Below are 6,000 nucleotides of genomic sequence, written 5' to 3' on the forward strand. Positions count from 1 at the left end.
CATTTTCAAGGGATTGTGTATTTCAGTTGTTTATGTCAGGTTTTAATATTTTGGGGGGCAGGGGTGGGATTTTATCTTTTAAATACATGACCATCAATTTAAAATTTAATTATTGAAAGAGATATTAAACAATTTCAGATATCCTAGGATTCTCAGATAATCTAGAATTGTTTAGAATCTCAAAAATATAGGGCTTGAGATGAAATCTAACTAAAAATTAGGTTTTGCAAAGGAGAAGAGGAGGGAAGAGGGAATTCCAGGCTTGTGTCATATGGCCTCAATCATATGAATGGTTTGGCTTATTCAGGAGTCTGAGAGAAGTTAACCTGGGCTGCAGCAAAGCTGAAATTGATTGAACAGGTAAAGTGGTGCCCATATTATGGAAAGACTGTATCAGTATTATTTTTAAAAAATCCTACCGAAGTATAATACATGTAATTATATTTTACTTTTTTGAATTGAGTATTGATTGCTATTATAGTTTAGTTTTATCTCTCTCTTTCTTAGAAAACAATGGGATAACCTAAGTTCCTCTTCCTTGGATGATATGTATAAAGACCCTGTGTCTCATGAAAATGATGAGAGGAGTAGGTCTATAAAGGAGGAATGGGAATGTTTTACAAAATCTTCAAATAGCACAGGATCATACAATGAAGGATTTGTGAATTCCATGTAATAAATCCTGGCATGATAGTTTTATGAAATATAAGAGCTTACCCTGAGGAAGGGGAAGTCAGTGACTTGTGCCTCAGTTCAGACCAGAGCCAAGGGGAACAAAGTGAGGCAGCTGGGTGTTTGGACACTATGGATGTCACACAGTTGGCATCTTCTAATTTAGATCCAGGAGATTTTACACACATTGGTGCCTATTTGTCTTCATGATGTTACAAACAAGCACAATATTTGATATTGAGTTGGAACTCAATACATATTTATTGAATGGGTAACTAAATGAAGACTTGATTTGATGGCACTACAAATCCATTTTGAATGTCCCTAATCAACTTTCTTTTCCATTTGTTTCAACAGCTTTTTGACCTTCTTCATCCTTCTGAAGCCCAGAGCTTTGCTGTTTTGATGCTCATTCTTGTTTCCTCCTTCATCGAAGTGATAGAGGTTATCAGCTGGGAATCCTCCATAATATTCTCTTCCACCTCCCCAACACCCTCACTGAAAGGCATAGTTACATCTAAAAAATTATTTTTCGTTTTTTTTTTCCTTTATTCATGTAGAAGAACTGTCCCATCAGGTCTCTTTCTCAGAGACCTCTCAACATCAGTCAGGCAATCCATCTGACTCTTTTTCCTGTGCTTTCAAATTCTCAAAAGTCTTAAATTTAATATATAATATTAAATTAAGGATGAGAAATGAAAGCTGAGAAAGCAAATATATATTTAATATATATTGTGATCGTAATATGAACAACTCCTCTATTACCTCCACGATGTTATGGCAGAGAATAGCATGAGAAACTTCCTGTAGGAAGAACACTGAGGAGATGACCCTTAGCTAAGACCTTTCAAAAGAGGTGTTAGTCACAGAGAGAAGGGGTGGGGAAATGGACTAAATAAAAGCTCTAAGACAAGAGTTTCATATGTGACAACAATTCAAAGAAGGCTGTGGTGGCTAGGGCATAGACTGGTTGTCAGCTTCTCTTGTCCCTGTCCAGTTTCTTTGGGTCCATGATACATATTTGGAAGAAGAGCCAGAGAGGCAGAACTGGAGAAGCAGGACAAAAGAAAAGGGGAAAGAAAATACCAGGAATTTTACCAGGAATGGGGCCTCTAGGAGAGGTTTTAGAGTTTAAATTTTGAAAGACCCAAACACATCTCTGGGTAGAATAGATTTGGAGAGAAGAAAAAGAGGAAGTTTAGTGATATAGTATTATGGATTTATGAGTTAGATTCATAATAGTGGTTTTTGAGCAACAGAAATAAATATAATGCTTTTAAAATTAATATTTGTTGTTGATCCACAGTTCTTAGAACTTGTTTGTCCTAGGCTATGCTGTATGAGTCTTTGATTTTATTATGGTTATACAAAGGAAATTATAACCCGATAATTTGAAAATATTTGCTGTTTTCTTATATTAGAAAGTTAAGAAGTTTGGAATCAATGGTCCGATGCTTAGCAGAGCATCTTCATAAGGCTTTCAATATGAAGATATAGGACATGCTAGTTGTTTTTTTCTCTTTCTTTTCTTCTTTCTTTATTAGATTCCTTTGTATAAGAAAATTCCTTTGCATAACAAAGTAGAGAAGATAGGGAGGCAGAGAAAGAGGGAAGATGGAGTCTGGAGAGCCAAAGAGATGTGGGTAATAAGCAAGGAAGAAAGGTGTACAATCAGAAGGAAGTTTCTCTTCCCTTAGGGAAAATCTGATGAATTTTTAGTTTGGTGTTGTTTAATGTTCAGTTTAAGCTGGTACCTGTACTGCACTATGCTCCAATTTCTGCTACCTTGAATCATTAGGAAACTTTGGTTACCAGTAACAGCATTTTGTAAGTAGTGCTTTGGAGATTTGGGGAATATAGTCAATGTCCACATGGTGTAAAGGAAGACAGTAATGGACACAGAAGTACAGAAGGCAGAGAGGACATAGATAATTCAGTGAAAGCAAAAATATTAGACAAAGAAGTGAGTAGGAGATGGTAAACATTTCGACAGTCTCCATAGATTTGGGGTAGTGTGAGGGAGGCTGGTTTTCCCACATACTATGAGATGGATAGTCATGTAATCCCATTAAATAGTGAAGAAAATACTGACTTCAGATGTCAGGAGACCTTAGGGACATCCAGGTGACAGGAATACGAAGTTCCCAAATAGATGACTTCAACTCAAAGATAAGACATTAGCTTTTAATGCTGAAAAACTGTATACTTAGTTCCAAATTTGCCATATGCAAGCAATGGATATTCCCTGGCAGCCTTCACAGGGTGATTGTATTGTATCATAATCTATCAGTGTCCAGCACAGTTTAGAGAAGCAGCAATCTCTGATCTGTGATCTCTGATCTGTGGCAGAGTTGATTGCCATAAGTGGCAAAAAAAAAAAAAAAAGAAAAATTCAGGCGGTGGAATGTGGTACATGGGTTTTTTTGGGGGGGCGGTGGGGATGGGATGAGGAAGTAAAGTTTAAAGCAAAACATTTATTTCCCATAATTCAATAGGATGAAGAAGGCTAATATTTGAAAGATGACACCAGGTTATTATCAGTTGCTATTTCTTTGTGTATGGATTCTATGTGGGGGTCATAATCACAAAATTCTAGAGCTGGGAGAAACTTCCATGATTATGACAGTGACTACTAATGACCCACCCAAAAGCCATTCCCCCTCTTTGCCTTCCTAACAGAAGTGGTAGTGGCAGCGTACTCAGCTGGAAGGGTATGCTCCTGTCCTATTTCCTTGGAGATAGGCAGACAGTGAGTCATAAGCAGTCACTGGGAAGGGCTTTGGAGATCATTTAGGAGGGCAGTGCCTTCCTTCTGCCTGGAACATAGATGTGCTGCCCAAAGAGGCAGTAAATATTTTATAGCCGTGAAGATTCAGCCATGCAGCCAGGATGATGAAACAGAAGAATAAAGGCCAGGGGAATCCAGGACATTGTAAAACTGCAAAATCTGTACCAAGACCTCTTTTACCTAAGAGGAATAAACCAATTTTGGTTGTATCTTGATTTTTAGGAACTGAACACAATCCCTAACTGATACAGTGATTATTTAGTAAGGATTTTCCATTTGTATGTAAGGAGGCACAGAGAACTCAGGCCAGTCTCCCCTCAGTGGTATTCCTGGGATATTATGTGTGTCCAACATGAAACTCTAGCAGTTTACTCTAACATAAAATCCGGTGGATGTTTCTCTGAGACATGCTTATCAACAAGTCAGAACTTCAGATTAGATACATGCCATCCAAAATCCCATTGAAATTCTTATTTATAGTTATATGGGAAGGATGGATTAAGAATACAGCCCTCCTGGTAAAATCATGAACACTGAATCACAGTGCTTCATTCTTTCATTCATTGATATATATCCATTTCTGCTGCCATGGTTCACCATAGGCTCTTATTTTCCTTGCACTTGGACAAATGTAACAGCTTCTTGCCTCTTAAATTTACCTCTCTTCATTCTGTAAAGCTTTCACAGATTAATTTACAATGACACGTTTTTCCCTCTGTATAGAAATTCACAGTAGATTCCCATTTCCCATTAAAATCCAAACTCATTAGCCTGGAAATTCTTGGATTTTCTATGCATCACTGTTCTTTTTCCTCTTTCAAACCTTTGCTCAGACTCTCTTTTTTACCTTTTACTTCACCTCCTGGGTTCCAACTGTCTCTCAAGGTTCAGGTCTGTAGCCAATCTAAAGCCAAGGTTCCCCTTTTTCAACGCCGTTTGCGATGGAGGCACTCATATTTGGCCCATATCAGTTGATATGGCACCTTCCTCACTGAGTTTCTCACATCCTCCTGCAGTTTCCTTTCAGCTCTGTTTCTGAGATGATGTAAACATTGCATTTGTTAAAAGTAACAATTTGGATGATTTCAACTGTTTTATCATCCTAGCCACCTAACTTACTTTAGTCCCCAGGGAGAATCAGATTTCTTGTCAGAAAGAGAAAAAAAAAATATGGTAGGCTAGCTGAAAAGTTGGTAGAATTTAACTAAATTGCCATTTTTATATAATATAAATTACACTTTAAATTTACAAAGTATGTGAGAGGCTTACATAAAATACATAATGCTTGCTGGTTTATTGAACTGATGCTTTTTTGTTATTTTTTTTAAAACCAATGTGTGCTTAATTGAACCCAGTAGTGGATTAGCACTGCAGAGGGTTGACAAAAATGGGCATGCCAACACATACATTTCATGCAAGTTATATTTTATTATGAGAAGCTGCCAGAATACAGGGACATGAAATTGGGGAAGTGTGGAGGGTGTGACTCTCAAGTCTCTGCTCTTCCTCAGGGCTTGGGAGGTGAGGTGCTACTAGGTCTTGCATAGCCCTTGTGGCATTTGTTAAGTTTTTTGTACCTCAGCATCATCACACGAAAACTCAAGTAGGAGTTACTTTATATGACTCCAACAATTTTCTTTATTGTATCACCTCATCTGGCCCTAATATCTTGACTTCCTGTACAATCTCCTATTCAGATCAGATTTGAGTGACACTATTGCAGTTATGTGACAACAATTTTAAGAGAGTGGACAGTGAGTCAACCTGTGTTTAAGACTTAACAGGAATTGAGCGCCATGAGTTGGCATGGGGCTTTTCACTGTTTGAAATATAGTTATCCTCTTCTGTTTATGATATGTGTGTGTTTATACAAATTTACAAATAATCTATTACCTATATATCCATATACACATGCATACATATTAATACTTTGAAGAAGGTAAAGAATGTTTATCCCAAATATCCGTATATATATTTGTTTGTGTATGTTTAAAAAAAGCCATAAGCTACTTGTGTGTGCATAGGCATCACCTTAATAAGTTATCACATTATCTTCGTTATTGTTTGCTCTTCTGGGAGAATATAATGGCAAAATAGCTACTAAGGATGGGGCAGCTTTTTGAGTTATAAGGATGTTTGTATTTTAAAATGACATTGAGGATTAATTTCCCTTATGATCACCTGTTATTGTTTTGCTCAGCCTTCGATATGACAGAAAAACACAATAAGTTAGATTTGATTTAAAGATCCTGGTATCAAGTCAACTGAAAATCAATGTGTCCTGAGAGAAAGTAATAAATTTGTGAAACAAATTTAGAAAGCATGAGATTTTGTTCCCTCTGCTAAATCTAGAGACTTTAAAGGGATTCACTTGGTCTCTTGACTAATAAGTGGACCAGTTTGTTTCTCTATAGTGCTCATCTTACCCAGTAGCTTTTCCTTATTGAATTCTTCTATACTCTTATTGGAACACAGACCGTATTGTTCCCTTTAGTGTATGTTGTTCTTAAAGGGGGGGAAACATGTTCTTTTCAGGACTA

The 6,000-nt window shown here is 37.0% G+C and overlaps 1 long non-coding RNA gene across 1 annotated transcript in view; it reads left to right on the top strand.

Annotated features, from left to right (window-relative positions):
• Window positions 1-1,954, top strand: part of LOC144305727 (uncharacterized) — a 95,462-nt gene extending 93,508 nt beyond the window's left edge. Inside the window, exon 4 of the long non-coding RNA XR_013372797.1 lies at window positions 1,030-1,954. This is a non-coding gene — a long non-coding RNA (uncharacterized LOC144305727). The remainder of the gene's footprint in view (window positions 1-1,029) is intronic.
• Window positions 1,955-6,000: the final 4,046 nt, after the last annotated feature.

This window comes from Canis aureus, chromosome 36 (assembly GCF_053574225.1).
Source record: "Canis aureus isolate CA01 chromosome 36, VMU_Caureus_v.1.0, whole genome shotgun sequence".
NCBI lineage: Eukaryota > Metazoa > Chordata > Mammalia > Carnivora > Canidae > Canis > Canis aureus.